Source organism: Canis aureus, chromosome 1 (genome assembly GCF_053574225.1).
Source record: "Canis aureus isolate CA01 chromosome 1, VMU_Caureus_v.1.0, whole genome shotgun sequence".
Taxonomy (NCBI): Eukaryota; Metazoa; Chordata; class Mammalia; order Carnivora; family Canidae; genus Canis; species Canis aureus.
Window position 1 is genome coordinate 51,770,415 of NC_135611.1, and position 17,518 is coordinate 51,787,932.

The following is a 17,518-nucleotide window of genomic DNA, read 5'->3' on the forward strand; positions in this document are numbered from 1 at the left end:
CTTCTTTCCCCCATTTTTTGTAAACAGGAAACAAAGTTTGCCCTCTATGTGATTTCCTCATCAGAAACATTTTTTTTTTCAGGAAAAAAATGTTTTCTTAAATTCATTAATTAACCCTTTCATCACAGACCATAATTTATCTCTTCCCTTCCTCCCACATAATTTATGCCTTATCTTAGTTAATTTTTTTTAAATGATATCCTCAAGGCCCATTCAGGTTGTCACAAAAGGCAAGATTTCCTTCTTTTTTATTGGTGAGTAGTATTTCATTATGTATATATACCCATTTCTTTATCTATTTATCCATGTGGACACTTAAGTTCTTTTCATGTCTTAGCTACTGTGAATAATGGTGCAATAAACATAGTGGTGCATATACATCTTCAAATTTTTATTTTCTTCAGATAAATATTCAGAAGTGGAATAGCATGTCCTATGATAGTTTTGCTTTCAATTTTTGAGGAAACTCCATACTGTTTTCCATAGTGGCTATACCAATTTACATTCCCACCAAAAGAGCATGAGGGTTCTCCTTTCTCTACATCCTTGCCAACACTTATTTCTTGTCTTTTTGATGATAACCATTCTGATATATGTGAGATGTTGACTCATTTTTGATAGATCCCGTTTTCTCCTAATTTTTAGTTATAAATATTTGTATGATTGAAGAAAGAGGTGTTCATGCTAGAAATCATTTTAACTTTTGAGATTTAGTACTTCTTAGCTATCAAAGAACTGAAGTAGACTAGTTAGGGGAAGGTGTTTTCTGAACTCTCCCTGTATTTATTTAAAAGGCAAGGTTATCTTACATTTCATCCTATAGTAAAAACAAAGATTCAGTAACATGTTTCAAAGGAAAGACATGAGGAAACTTGTCACTGACTCAGGCTATGTTTGTGTGTGTGTGTGTGTGTGTGTGTGTGTAAATCTATAAGCATGAGGAATGTTTGTATAATATTCTGATATCCAACATATTTCAAATCATGCTTACAAATTCTATTCAAACCATAATTTGAATGCATACATCTAAAGTAAACCAGGACTATGTAAGAATAAAAATCTAAATGTAAGGAAAGCTATTGATAAATCCAGATCAGCAAATAGGGAGTGCCTAGTGGGTTTAGTTAGACTAATGGCCAAGATTGGTTTGTTGTGAATAGAGAAGAGATTAAGAGTGTATTCCATGTGATCTGTTGGCTTTATTTTGGCCACAAGCTGGCTTAACTTCAGCTGGCATTCACAAATGAAGTTCTTGGCTCAGGAAAAATGTACTTTCTTTATTAAAAATAAATCATGAGGTCAATAAAAATTTAAAAACATATTACATATGGAATATGAATGAAACATTTCTGACTTTACTTAGGATAGACTACTTAGTTACATCTTAGGTACTACTTAGGTACTACTTAGGTACATCTTCATTCCTTCTTATTGGCTTTTTACATTCTTAGCATTTCTTTATGGTTGAACAAACTGTGGTAGAAATCATAGTGGAAAAGAACCCAGACTGCTCAGACTCTAACCTTGTATTATCATCATGTTATCATCTAGTTAAATTGCAATTGTGTACTTTGTTTGATAACATCCATGTTTTTGCACATCCTTTTCTTCTTGTATCTGTCCTTTAGAGTCTATAATTTATAATCAGTGTATTTAACATCTTATAATTATATGAACTTTCAAACTACTTTATATTAGAGGGAGCCAGTAGACTGATGGAAGGACAGAAGTCTTTTTTACCTATCTAGCTATCTTTTATTGTAGACAGTTCCAAAATTGTTTTTCTATTAAATAGCTAGTTTTATTATTTTCTGGAGAATATCATTTTGGATCATTAGACACAAAGATTTTCACATTTTCTATTAAAATATTCATGATATGTAAGATACAAATGGTCACAGTTTCTTCACATATACAACAATAACATTTTTACTGTAATTATTCAGTAAGAAGGAAATCAGTTGCAAGGTACAGAAGAGGTACATTTAGGTATAAACTATATACCACACTTTCAACATTGAAGATGTACGAGGAATAGAATATATTTTAAACTCTTACCCATTTATATTCTCTGTTCACATTTAGCTCACTCATTTCTTTGGCCTTTGTGTTGGGTGTGACAGTGTATTAGCCAAGCTGTCTCAGGCATTCAGGGATTTTATCAGTTCTACAAGACAGATGCTAAACAGCATAGTCTAAATTGAAATCTCTGATGACTCTCTGGAGACAAGTTGATAGCAAGAATCACACTCGAGCACTTAAATATGTGGCCTTTTCCCATATTTAACTGCAAGGAGAGAACAGCTTTTGAGTAAACGTTTTTAGCCTTCAACTGTCAAGATTTCTTTTTTATCATTTGATTATTGAATCTCGTTTCGTTAGGAAAGGCTATCAATCTCCTTTTTCCTCTACAATGGAGAATTTAAAGGACCACCGATGCCTATTACTTTAAACAAAACAATTTAAGAGAAACTCTGTAGTCCGATATTGCTTTCAGAACTATTTTAGGCTACAGAGACAACATTTTGAAATAAAATCTTAGTGCCAAGTGTGTTCCAGTTTAGTTGTAAATTTAAAATGGCATAACCATAATATTCTCAGCTATCTCTGGGACTTCCTTATTTTATACAGTTGTTGCAGAACCATTTTTAAATCAAGTTACTGGATCTTAGCCTGAAAGAAGTCTAGAATCTATGAAACTGAGGTCGTTATAAAGGTGATAGAGCTGAGAAAAATCAGCCTTGAAATGTAAACAGGGATGTATTTCCATAGCCCTTGTGGATTCCAACAGGGGGTTTATGGGCTTTTTGAGATTCCACTTAGCTCTACAGCTGGGTGAATTCTCTGATAATACTGTTTGTACTCAATATTTGTTGAATTAATAAATACACACGTTAGGTTATAAAGGTGTAGAAAGGATCTTAGAGGTCAGCCAGTGTAATTTTTTATTTTGACCCATGAGAGAGGTGAGGCTCCAAATATGCAATCACTTGCCCACAATGTATGGGAACTAATTCACCCATTCCATGCTTATGCTTTCTTCTGTACTGCATGTATCTTCATGAGCTATCTTAGATCCTCTTGAGTACAAGGCAGGACATAATTTATTGTCAAGAAGAGTTAAGTATAATACTAAAGTCTTCTAGATTTTTTAATTGAAATATTTGTCATTTTATTCCATGTTATTATTTTCACTAACACTGTATCCTCATTCCACCTATCTGAAAAACTATATTATAAGCTTTGGGGGCTTTTTTTTGAGGGGTAATCATCATAGGACAATGCTAATTTAATAAGAACTTATTATAATACCCACAATACTATTTTAGTTTTTACTTATTATAATCATATTTAAACTAGTCTCTGTAAGCATTTTAGACTAATGTATTTCATTTTAAGTGTCATGCAAGCCTTAGGTTTTAAACAACATTTTCTCACTTATGCAAGTGAATTTATTTTTTTATTAATACTAAATTTATTTTTTATTGGTGTTCAGTTTGCCAACATACAGAATAACACACAGTGCTCATCCCATCAAGTGCCCTCTTCAGTGCCCATCACCCATTCACCCCCACCCCCAACCTCTTCCCCTTCCACTGCCCCTAGTTCATTTCCCAGAGTTAGGAGTCTTCCACGTTCTGTCTCCCTTTCTGATATTTCCCACACATTTCTTCTCCCTTCCCTTATATTCCCTTTCACTATTATTTATATTCCCCAAATGAATGAGAACATACAATGTTTGTCCTTCTCCGACTGACTTATTTCACTCAGCATAATACCCTCCAGTTCCATCCATATGGAAGCAAATGGTAGGTATTTGTGATTTCTAATGGCTGAGTATATTCCATTGTATACATAAACCACATCTTCTTTATCCATTCATCTTTCGAAGGACACCGAGGCTCCTTCCACAGTTTGGCTATTGTGGCCATTGCTGCTATAAACATTGGGATGCAGGTGTCCCGGCGTTTCATTGCATCTGTATCTTTGGGGTAAATCCCCAGCAGTGCAATTGCTGGGTCGTAGGGCAGGTCTATTTTTAACTGTTTGAGGAACCTCCACACAGTTTTCCAGAGTGGCTGCACCAGTTCACATTCCCACCAACAGTGCAGGAGGGTTCCCCTTTCTCCGCATCCTCTCCAACATCTGTGGTTTCCTGCCTTGCTAATTTTCCCCATTCTCACTGGTGTGAGGTGATATCTCATTGTGGTTTTGATTTGTATTTTCCGGATGGCAAGTGATGCATAGCATTTTCTTATGTGCGTGTTGGCCATGTCTATGTCTTCCTCTGTGAGATTTCTGTTCATGTCTTTTGCCCATTTCATGATTGGATTGTTTGTTTCTTTGGTGTTGAGTTTAATAAGTTCTTTATAGATCTTGGAAACTAGCCCTTTATGTGATACGTCATTTGCAAATATCTTCTCCCATTCTGTAGGTTGTCTTTTAGTTTTGTTGACTGTATCCTTTGCTGTGCAAAAGCTTCTTATCTTGATGAAGTCCCAATAGTTCATTTTTGCTTTTGTTTCTTTTGCCTTCATGGATGTATCCTGCAAGAAGTTACTGTGGCCGAGTTCAAAAAGGGTGTTGCCTGTGTTCTCCTCTAGGATTTTGATGGAATCTTGTCTCACATTCAGATCTTTCATCCATTTTGAGTTTATCTTTGTGTATGGTGCAAGAGAGTGGTCTAGTTTCATTCTTCTGCATGTGTATGTCCAATTTTCCCAGCACCATTTATTTCTTCCAGTGGATAGTCTTTCCTGCTTATCGAATATTAGTTGATCATAAAGTTGAGGGTCCACTTCTGGATTCTCTATTCTGTTCCATTGATCTATGTGTCTGTTTTTGTGCCAGTACCACACTGTCTTGATTACCACAGCTTTGTAGTACAACCTGAAATCTGGCATTGTGATGCCCCCAGCTATGGTTTTCTTTTTTAAAATTCCCCTGGCTATTCGGGGTCTTTTCTGATTCCACACAAATCTTAAAATAATTTGTTCTAACTCTCTGAAGAAAGTCCATGGTATTTTGATAGGGATTGCATTAAACGTGTAAATTGCCCTGGGTAACATTGATATTTTCCCGATATTAATTCTGTGAATCTATGAGCATGGAATATTTTTCCATCTCTTTGTGTCTTCCTCAATTTCTTTCAGAAGTGTTCTATAGTTTTTAGGGTATAGATCCTTTACCTCTTTGGTTAGGTTTATTCCTAGGTATTTTATGCTTTTGGGTGCGATTGTAAATGGGATTGACTCCTTAATTTCTCTTTCTTCAGTCTCATTGTTAGTGTATAGAAATGCCACTGACTTCTGGGCATTGATTTTGTTTCCTGCCACACTGCCAAATTGCTGTATGAGTTCTAGCAATCTTGGGGTGGAGACTTTTGGGTTTTCTATGTAGAGTATCATGTCATCGGCGAAGAGGGAGAGTTTGACTTCTTCTTTGCCTATTTGAATGCCTTTAATGTGTTTTTGTTGTCTGATTGCTGAGGCTAGGAATTCTAGTACTATGTTGAATAGCAGTGGTGAGAGTGGACATCCCTGTCTTGTTCCTGATCTTAGGGGAAAGTCTCCCAGTGCTTCCCCATTGAGAATTATATTGGCTGTGGGCTTTTCGTAGATGGCTTTTAAGATGTTGAGGAATGTTCCCTCTATCCACTCTAAAGAGTTTTGATCAGGAATGGATGCTGTATTTTGTCAAATGCTTTCTCTGCATCTATTGGGAGGATCATATGGTTCTTGGTTTTTCTCTTGCTGATATGATTGATTGTTTTACGAGTGTTGAACTAGCCTTGTGTCCCAGGAATAAATCCTACTTGGTCATGGTGAATAATTTTCTTAATGTATTGTTGGCTAGTACATTGGCTAGTATCTTGTTGAGAATTTTTGCATCCATGTTCATCAGGGATATTGGTCTATAATTCTCCTTTTTGTTGGGGTCTTTGTCTGCTTTTGGAATTAGGGTGATGCTGGCCTCATAGAATGAATTTGGAAGTACTCCACCTCTTTCTATCTTTCCAAACAGCTTTAGTAGAATAGGTATGGTTTCTTCTTTAAACGTTTGATAGAATTCCCCAGGGAAGCCATCTGGCTGTTGACTTTTGTGTCTTGGGAGGGTTTTGATGACTGCTTCAATTTCCTCCCTGTTTATTGGCCTGTTCTGGTTTTCTATTTCTTCTTGATCCAGTTTTGGTAATTTGTGGCTTTCCAGGAATGCGTCCATTTCTTCTAGATTGCCTAATTTGTTGCCATATAGCTGTTCATAATATGTTTTTAAAATCGTTTGTATTTCCTTGGTGTTGGTAGTGATCTCTCCTTTCTCATTCATGATTTTATTAATTTGAGTCTTCTCTCTCTTCTTTTTATTAAGGCTTGCTAATGATTTATCTATCTTATTAATTCTTTCAAAGAACCACCAACTCCTGGTTTTGTTGATCTGTTCCACCGTTCTTCTGGTCTCGATTTTGTTGAGTTCTGCTCGAATCTTTATTAACTCTCTTCTTCTGCTGGGTGTAGGATCTATTTGCTGTTTTTTTCTCTAGCTCCTTTAGGTTTAAGGTTAGCTTTTGTATTTGAGTTCTTTCCAGTTTTTGGATGGATGCTTGTATTGTGATGTATTTCTCCCTCAGGACTGCTTTTGCTGTATCCCAAAGATTTTGAACGGTTGTATCTTCATTCTCATTAGTTTCCATGAATCTTTTTAATTCTTGCTTAATTTCCTGGTTGACTCTTTCATCTTTTAGCAAGATGGTCCTTAACCTCCATGTGTTTGAAGTCCTTCCAAACTTATTGTTGTGATTTAGTTCTAATTTCAAGGCATTATGGTCTGAGAATACACAGGGGACGATCCCAATCTTTTGGTATCAGTTAAGACCTGATTTGTGACCCAGTATGTGGTCTATTCTGGAGAAAGTTCCATGTACACTTGAGAAGAAGGTGTATTCAGTTGAGTTTGGATGTAAAGTTCTGTAGATATCTGTGAAATCCATCTAGTCCAGTGTATCATTTAAAGCTCTCGTTTCTTTGGAGATGTTGTGTTTAGAAGACCTATCAAGTGTAGAAAGAGCTAGATTGAAGTCACCAAGTATAAGTGTATTATTATCTAAGTATGTCCTAATTTTGGTTATTATTTGATATATTTGGCAGCTCCCAGATTCGGGGCATATATATTGATGATTGGTAAGTCCTCTTGTTGGATAGATCCTTTAAGTATGATATAGTGTCCCTCTTCATCTCTCACTACAGTCTTCGGGGTAAATTTTAGTTTATCTGATATAAGGATGGCTACCCCTTTTGAGGATCATTTGAATGGTAAATGGTTCTCCAACCTTTTATTTTCAGGCTGTAGCTGTCCTTCTGTCTAAAATGAGTCTCTTGTAGACAGCAAATAGATGGGTCCTGCCTTTTTATCCGGTCTGACACCCTGCACCTTTTGATGGGGTCATTAAGCCCGTTCACGTTCAGAGTTACTATTGAAAGATATGAGTTTAGAGTCATCATGATATCTGTTCAGTCCTTGTTTTTGTGGATTGTTCCATTGGACTTCTTCTTAAAGGGGAATTTTGAGAGTCCCCCTTAAAATTTCTTGCAGAGCTGGTTTGGAGGTCACATATTCTTTCAGTTCCTGCCTGTCTTTGAAGCTCTTTATCTCTCCTTCCATTTTGAATGAGAGCCTTGCTGGATAAAGTATTCTTGGTTGCATGTTCTTCTCATTTAGGACCCTGAATATATCCTGCCAGCCCTTTCTGGCCTGCCAGGTCTCTGTGGAGAGGTCTGCTGTTACCCTAATACTCCTCCCCATAAAAGTCAGGGATTTCTTGTCTCTTGCTGCTTTAAGGATCTTCTCTTTATATTTGGAATTTGCAAGCTTAACTATTAGATGTTGAGGTGTTGAACGGTTTTTATTGATTTTAGGGGGGGGGATCTCTCTATTTCCGGGATCTGAATGCCTGTTTCCCTTCCCAGATTAGGAAAATTTTCAGCTAGGATTTGTTCAAATACATATTCTGGCCCTCTATCCCTTTCAGCGCCCTGGGGAACCCCAATTACACGTAGGTTTTTCTTCCTCAGGCTGTCGTTTATTTCCCTTAATCTATCTTCATGGTCTTTTGTTTGTCTCTTTTTTCCTCAGTTTCCCTCTTTGCCATCAACTTGTCTTCTATGTCACTCACTCTTTCTTCCACCTCGTTAACCCTCATCGTTAGGACTTCTACTTTGGATTGCATCTCATTCGATTGATTTTTAATTTCTGCCTGGTTAGATCTAAATTCTGCAGTCATAAAGTCTCTTGAGTCCTTTATGCTTTTTTCTAGAGCCACCAGTAGCTTTATAATCGTGCTTCTGAATTGGCTTTCTGACATTGAATTGTAATCCAAATTTTGTAACTCTGTGGGAGAGAGGACTGTTTCTGATTCTTTGTTTGAGGTGAGGTTTTCCCTCTAGTCATTTTGCTCAGTGCAGAGTGGCCAAAAACAAGTTATATTGGGAAAAGGAGAAAAAGAGAGAAGAGAAAGAAGGAAAGAAAAGAAAAAAAGAAGAAGAAAAGGAAGAATAAAAGAAGAAAAAGAGAAAAAAAAGAAAGGAAGGAAGGAAAAGGGGTGGGGGAAGCAAACAGAAATCAAAAAGCAAAACAAAAACAAAAACAAAAACAAAAACAAAAAAAAACACAGGGGAGCATCCTCTGATTCTGTATAGTGTAAGTCCCTTGACTTACCCTGGAACTTTCAAGTGCTGCTTCGTCAACAATTTGTTTTTCCCCTGTCCGCCTAGATGATCTTCTGGGGGAGGGGCCTGTTGTGCTGATTTTCAGGTGTTAGCACTTGGGGGAGCTGCTCTGCCCCCAGCCTGGTGTAGGGCTCAGTGAGTAATGTTTATCCTGTTTATCCGGTGAGGCCACTGTGAGGCTCAGTGGGGGTTGTTTACCCCATGAGGCCCCAGTAGGTACAACTGCAGTGACCCGGCCAGCTCTGGAGCCCTGGATTCAGCCCCCGCAGGAACTCCGGAGCTCTCCGTCTGCAGGGCCTGGAGGCTCCGGGGCGGGGCCGCTGATCTCAGCTTAGGGCAGGAGCGTCCTCGCTGTCCTGGGCCCTCCCGGCCTCTGCCTGTCCCGGGGGGAGGCCGGATCCTGGGCTGTGTCCCGGCGCCCTGTGCTCCGGTGCCTGCGCTGGTGGATTCGCGCTCCCGGGCCGCGCAACCCCCTCCGCGGAGCTGCCGCCCGAGCCCCCCCGAGCTGCTCCTGGAACCGCGCGGCCCCCTCCGCGGAGCCTCTTCCTCCGCCCGAGCCCCTCCGAGCTGCTCCCGCCGCGCAGCCCCCTCCGCGGAGCCGCCGCCCGAGCCCCTCCAGCTGCTCCGGGTCCCGCCGGGTCCCGCCGTGCGCGCTGCAGCCCTTAGGGAGCTCGGCGCACTCTCCTGGGTGCGCAGTTGCTCTGTTACTGTCCCGGGGAGCCCGAGGGCATCCCCTCCCTCCCGGGTCCTGCTCCACCTCCCCGCGAGCCCCTTTCCGCCCGGGAAGATTGGTGCAGCTCCTGCGTCTCCGGGACGGGGCTCTCCTGTCCTGGGGACACTCGCCCCGGCCTCAGCCCGGCTCCTCGCGGGGCCCCTCCCCCTTGAGGCCTTTTGTTTCTTTATTTCTTCTTCCCCGTCTTCCTACCTTGATAGAAGCGCGAACTCTTCTCACTGTAGCGTTCCAGCTGGTCTCTCTTTAAATCTCAGGCCAAATTCGTAGATTTTCAGGATAATCTGAAGATTATCTAGGTAATTTGGTGGGGACAGGTGACTTGGGGACCCTACTCTTCCGCCATCTTCGCAAGTGAATTTCAAAAGAGAAAATGTGAGTTTGATTGTGAGAATTTTTGCATAAAAAGAAAATATGTATTGGTCTCATCAGTAATGAATTTGTGGTCATAAAACTGGTGATATTGATAGTTACTTAGATCTAAGAGATGTACACAGAATAGAGGCAATTAGTTCAGATTTAATCATTAATAACTACAAAAGTTGTAAATATACAAATTTGTGATACAAATTTGTATTATATACAACTATAATTCTCTGATAATTACCTCTAATTGAAATTGTACAGAATTCAAGTTTATAGGAAATTAAAATATATTGCTGCCTGGTTCCACTGAAAAATGTAAGTATTTTGCAAAGCTAAATAACATTGTCTAATGAAAAAAGAATAATGTCTTAAAACTGAAATGTTTTATCATCTGAGTGCACAGAATTCTCCATATCTTTCTGTGGCATTTCTTTGACGTATCACATGCTTATTTCTATAAAAGAGCCTGGGAGATAGTCTCACCTATTTTCCTAAATGATATGTATTTTGAGGATAATATATTTCACTTACATCTTTGTCACCAATAATACCAAGCCTAGTGACCCGGAAATAGTATGTATTCAATACATTTTTCAGTGAATGAATGACATAGGCAGGATCTATATTAGATAAAATTTCTTAACTCTGTTCCTAGGAAATATCTTAGTGTATGTGACCGTAGGTCCTTGAATTCAGATTTATGAGTTTCTTTTTTTTCTCATGAGTTTCTAACACTGAAAAAAACTATACTTCACAAGTTTCTCTAGCCATTTTAGATAAGTGTATTAGTCATAAATATATATTTTATTATAAGATGTATTCTAGTTCCATAAGTGATTAGTTTATGAATTCCAGTATTATAGCCCATTAATGCTTTTTATCATCTCCATTTCCAACCACAATTACCTGTGCCCAACTTTAACAATTCTGCCTTACTAGCAACTCAGATTTTCATAGCTCATGGGACAGGATGGCTCCCAAAGCCTATATCTGTTTTCATTCCTCATTCATCCCTCAATGCACTGTAGTCTGGTTTCCATCCCATCATGCCAGTATAGTTTTTTGATTTTTCAGAGAACTTTTAACTCTCTTCTTAACTAACCCACTTGTATCATTAAGAAACTCTTCCTCTGGGGATCCCTGGGTGGCACAGCGGTTTGGCGCCTGCCTTTGGCCCAGGGCGTGATCCTGGAGGCCCGGGATCGAATCCCACGTCGGGCTCCCGGTGCATGGAGCCTGCTTCTCCCTCTGCCTGTGTCTCTGCCTCTCTCTCTCTCTCTCTCTGTGTGACTGTCATAAATAAATAAAAAAAAATTAATAAAAAAAAAACTCTTCCTCTCATTCATTGATTTCTAAACCATCCCTTCCCCATTTTATTCCTACCACTCTATTCTTGCAATTCTCCTGTAGAATCCATTTATTATTAAGTTTCCAGGAAATGTTTCAGGTTCTCAGCCTTTTTTTCACTATACACTTACTTTCCCTTTGGGAAAATTTACCAGTCTCCATAGATTTAACCCACCACTTAAACTTTGTGAATCACCTGAATCTCCCTGATAATGTCCATACGGATTGATCTGGTGTCTACTGTTAGTTCATCCCTCAGGCATTTCAGGCCTAATGTGAAGAGGAACTTAATCCCACTCCAAAGTAGGGATATGGCCTGTTGGGAAAGGTTTCTTAGAACTAGTGAGGTGGTGCTACATCATGAAGGTGATTCGTGGTTATTCAGGAAAAAAAGAAGGAGGAGCTAAAGGAATGAAGGAGTGAGGAAGAATTAGAGGTTGGTGGAACAGGAAAATCATGGAGGCCTAAGAAAGCAGGGCATATTCGAGAATGGCCAGTATGTAGAGGCATTACCAGAGGCATTGCCATCAGCTTCCAAATGTCTGTCTGCACAGTGGGAATGCATTTCAGTAGGAAATCATCCGTGGGTTTTAAGTAGATGAAGGATATGATTTAATTAGTCAATATTCATTGTGCACAACATTCACAGTATCCTGACTGAGGATAAAAAGCCCAGAGATAAAAAGAGCAAGTAAAGACCAAGAAACTTTTCTACCAAAGAAAAAAAAACTAAAACTTTTAAATGCTAAATAAATAAAAGTGAAAAACAAAGATGGGAGGAGATATTTATAGTAAATGCGACCAATGGTTAATACCTATTGATAAAAAAAAACTCATACAAATTGATATTAATATGGAAAAGACAGGAACACTTGTGCAAATGTATGCATTTAGCATTTATACTAAGATGAGAAAATATCCTCATTTGTTAAACATATTAATCCAAATTGAACAATAGGAAGATGTCAGAAACTAAATGTTTACATTCTGCAAACTCCATATGTTGAAGCACTAACCCCCAATGTGATGATGTTTGGAGGTGGGGCCATCAGGATTACATTTATGAGATGGCTCAAGAGTGTGGCCTCCATGATGGGACTTAGTGTCCTTATTAAGAGGAGGGAGAGAGACCATACTCTCTTGAGCACTCTCTAGCATGTGAGGACACAGTGAAAGGCAATGGTCTACAAGCTAGGAAGAGGGTTCTTTTTTTTTTTTTTTTTTTTAAGGAAGAGGGTTATTATTAGAACCTGACCATGCTGCCACCCTGATCTTGGATGTCCAGCCTCCAGAAATGTGAGAAAATGAACATCTGTCATTTAAGACATCTGATCTATGGTATTTTGTTATAGCAACCCAAGCCGACTAAGACAGAAGACCTGTTCTCCCATTTAATCAGCAAATAATCTTTATCAAGAATCATAAACTATAAATTTTTATTTTATTAACTCATGTAGAGGTCTCTGTCTGAAGAGCATAATATGAAATAGGCATGATATTTGTACATTTGTTCTGGAAGGAAAAGCACAAAATTAGCAATAGGTGGTAGAATTCTATGTGATTTATTGAGCTTTCCCTCCATTCCAGAGTTTATTTTTTATGTAACTTAAACACATTAGTTATTTGCATCTTTGTAGTCAGAAGCCTGTCTCATCTCTGCCTCTGGATCTCCTCATTCAATCAGTTGTGTGCCCTAGATTATTCCCTTTAGGATTTTGCCCAAACCCAGCTTTCTGGTATAGTGACTAAGGACACATACTGGAGAGCAGAAGCACAGGGGTCTCTTTCCTACTACTGACTAACTCTGATTTCTGCCAGCTTATTGAAGCAACCGAAGCTTAGGTTTTCTTGTCCGTGATGATCATTTCATGCAGGTTTTGTTGAAAACTGAAACCAACAATGCTTGTAAAACATAAATAGATCATTAGGGGATTTTGTTGGTGTTGATGGTGTCCTAATTTAAGGTCTTTGCCGCCTTGTGTTTGGGCCACTGCTCGAAAGTCCAGCCTGATCACTGTGACTCCAGGCCCCTCCTGTTAGATCTCAGTGGAATAAGCTTCCTAAAGTAGCTTACCCACAACACTTGGATGTTTTTTCCTGCTGCTCACGATTACCTGTAGGGCCTGATTGTTCTGGACTCCACAAGATGTCTATATATGTTGAACATTTGTTGATACACACACACACACACACACACACACACACCATATAAGGCATTGTTATCTCTTCTGGCTATTACTAACAAAAATATCACTATCATAATGTTTTGTTATATTATTAAAATTTCTTATAAAAATTTTAGCTGATAATACACACTCATTTTTGTTAATGATAAGGTGCTTCAGCTACCACTACAGTAAAATTTGCTAATTGTAATACTTTGGAAATCATATTCTTGGTCATCTGGTAACGTTAGGTAATGCAAAATTTCTGATGTGTTAACAGTTATGATTGGCAAGTGGGGCAGACACTGAATTACAGTCCTACTTACTCAGAAGTCTAGGCTAATGGCAACAAATTTGCTGGTCCTCCCTCGGGCTAATATTCAAGTGCCTCTGTAGCTGGAAGACAGTATAGCTCTTGCCTACCAACTGCTTAACCACATCACTTTCAGTGAATCCAAATTTCAGGTTAAAGCTGATGAAAATAGGAGGGGCACCTTGGTGGCTCAGTCAGTTGTCTACCTTTGGCTCAGGTTGCAATTCCGGGGTCCTGGGATGGAGCCCCTGCATGGGGCTCCCTTCTCAGTGGTGAGTCTGCTTCTCCTCCCTCTATGGCTCCCCATGCTTGTGCTCTCTTCCTGTCTCTCTTTCTCTCAAATAAATAATCTTTTTTAAAAAGCTGATGAAGGGATCCCTGGGTGGCGCAGCGGTTTAGCACCTGCCTTTGGCCCAGGGCGTGATACTGGAGACCCCGGATGGAATCCCACGTCGGGCTCCCGGTGCTTGGAGCCTGCTTCTCCCTCTGCCTGTGTCTCTGCCTCTCTCTCTCTCTCTGTGAATATCACAAATAAATTAAAAAACAATTTTTAAAAAAAGCTGATGAAAATCAGAAATTAATGTCTTTGTATCTTATTGTTTCATTGTTAGTAAGCTGGCTAAACAGGCGCATTAGAATAACGCAGTATAAATTTCCCACTTGAAGTAAAGGGATTTTTTTTTATCAGCCTCAGGTTATGCTAAAAAATACTATTGAATAGCAAAAATTTCAAATTATATAATGAAGAATTTTATATATGTAAATATATGAATTATAAATATACATTTTATATATAGAATTTCAAATTATATAATGAAGAATTTTAGAGAACCTTAAAATTCTTGCCTACTAATTATTTTTTGTGACCATATGACAGAGACTGTGCTCTACATCATAAATCCTTCCAGCATTCAATAAGTGTAGGCATATAAAGTATTCTGTCATTGATAGTCACTTCAAAGTGCATTCAATATCTTGGTTCCCAAGTGCATTAGATTTTATTAAAACATTCTGCTGCGACACCCATTCTTCCTAATTGGTTTATGGACAGCCCCCACAATTGAGGCAAATCCTAATTGCATTTTCCCACAAATCTAGTTTGATTTATGGTTCCTTATTTGTTCTATATTATTTATAATGAATGGGGTAAAATTCTTAAGATATTAAGTAAAACCTGCAGTAGTCCTCTTAAGACATTAAATAAAATCTGCAGTAGTCCTATAAATATGGGCTGTACATAAGGATTCTTAACAGTACTTTTACTCATTTTTAATTTTATTTAGTCAACTTACATCCATCTGTGTGATTTCCAGTAGTAATATCTTTAGTACCTTTCCAAAGATTATTATTTACTTGATTTTTCATGTACAGGTTTTTAGAATTACTTAGAATGCTGGAATAGAGTATGTGTAGAATATAAAAAATGTTATATCCTTCTATTAGATTTAAGTAGGTAAATATGTATTTGGAACAGAAAAAAATTATCTAGGGACAGTGACAAAGCATCTGCATAAAATTAGATAATGCCCATGTTGCACTAACAGGTGTAACTGAAAATTTTCTAGTTAGTTTTCAAATTACAACTTTGAGATGCCAAGACTTAATTTGGAAGGGGCTTATAGCAGAATCCAAAAAAAAAAAAAATACAGTGTTTTAAAATGAGTAAATGGCAGAAATATAAAAACAGAGGATAACAGACACTGAAGAAAGAATTTCTGTACTGTTGAGTGATCACATAGCAAACTAAGTAAAGACTTTCCATGAAATTGTAGGCATGGAATCATTTCTGTAGGGAGTCCATGAAAATTTATGGGAAGAAAGAGGAAGTACACGTTATCTATAACAGTTTATAAAAAGCCTTCTAGGCTTCTTAGAAATATGTTCGTTCTTTGAAAAGTTTGGATGATTAGAATTTTGAATTCAGAATCAGAAAGAATGTATTTAGAAGAAGAGACAAAAGGCAAAAGAAATCAATTTTAAGATAAATACAAAGAAAAGGGACAAAGATGAATACTTTCTAGAAAATTTTTGGTCATTGAACAAATGGGAGGTTTGCTAACAACAACATAAAAACTTGGCATCTAGAAAAATTGAAAAGGCTGGTTAGCAGATGATACATAGACAAGAGATCTTAATGATGGCTGTAGCTGAATGTTTTGAACAAGGATTTGAACCTTTCATCCCTACTGGACCAGTAAAGAGCAGTACCCACAGTTGAGTGGGGTACCTTGAACACTCACCCTGTCAGCAGGGAAAAGCTCTTGCCCCTTTGTGCTGAGGTGCCTCCTAGTGGGACAGGAATGTCATCCCTGCCCAGCAGCAGTGAGGCAACCCCCTTCTGTGGTGTCAGTGTGGGGAGCAGTAATGGGGCACTGCCACTCCTCCCTGTCCACAAAGTCCCTGGAGGCCTGGTGGTGCTGGAGCCTCCAGCTTCACCCAGTAGCAATGAGAAACTCCCTCTCCTGAGTCAACAGAGGCCAGGTAGGGTTCCAGGATTTCTACCCCAACCTGATGGTAGTGAGCTAATACCCTTCCCCACATCTCTGCCAGAGATAGATTGGAATAAACCAGCTAAAACAGAAGATTTAAGATCTGGAGTCTCACCAGTGTCCAGGTTTCAACAGAAAATCAATTACCACACCAAGAATCAGGAAGATCAAAAAGCGAATGAAAAAAGACCATCGGTAGATGTCACCCAGCCTCTAGACCCTGGCAACCACCAATCTATTCTGTTTCTATGAGTTCGGTTCTTTTAGATTTCACATGTAAGTGAGATTACACAGTTTTGTCTTTTTGTCTGACTTATGCACTTACTCAGCATAATGGCCTCGAGCTTCATCCATGATGTCATAAATGGCAAGATTTCCTTCTGTTTCTGGCTGAATATTTCATTATATATGTATACATATATATATGTATACATATATGTATATGTGTATATACACACATACATATATACATATGTGTGTATATACACATTTGCTATTTTGTCCATATTATGAATTAACAAAATAATCATGTTTTTATTAAACTAGTAAATGACTAATTAAATACATAAGGAAAATACATATGTATAAATATATGTATATGTATAAATATACATATGTATAAATAAATACATATGTATTTTCCTTATGTATTTAATATTTATTTTTTAGGGATCCCTGGATGGCGCAGCGGTTTGGCGCCTGCCTTTGGCCCAGGGCGCGATCCTGGAGACCCGGGATCGAATCCCACATCGGGCTCCCGGTGCATGGAGCCTGCTTCTCCCTCTGCCTGTGTCTCTGCCTCTCTCTCTCTCTCTCTCTGTAACTATCATAAATAAATAAAAAAAATTTAAAAAAAAATATTTATTTTTTAAAACACAAAAAATAAGGTATCTGCTGACCAGCAATCAGTACTATACAATAATACAATACACATAAACATATACATATCTGCACTATTGCATGTAACTTTCTATAAATATGTATGATGCTAGTTTAATTTGGCTAAGTTTTCTTTCTTTGGATCATGTTTTCCACTTTTTTAGAGGGTGTTAAAATGATGACATGATGATAGATAGTAATCTTTTTTTTTTTTTTGGTATATAACTTATTGCCAAAATAAAAAGTTGTCAATTCTTTTTTTTTTAAGATTTTTATTTATTTATTCATAGAGACACAGAGACAGAGAGGCGCAGACACATGCAGGCAGAGGGAGAAACAAGCTCCATGCAGAGAGCCCGACGTAGGACTCGATCCCGGGTTTCCAGGATCATGCCCTGGGCTGCAGGCGGCGCTAAACCGCGGCGCCACTGGGACTGCCCCAATTCTTTATCAATTTCCAAAAATGTGATTCAAAATTTACCACTCCATATATTGCTAAAGCCCAG

The 17,518-nt window shown here is 38.4% G+C and overlaps 1 protein-coding gene across 4 annotated transcripts in view; it reads left to right on the plus strand.

The window, feature by feature from the left end:
- PACRG (parkin coregulated) overlaps positions 1 to 17,518 on the plus strand; it is a 516,787-nt gene that overhangs the window by 61,993 nt on the left and 437,276 nt on the right. The window lies entirely within an intron of this gene.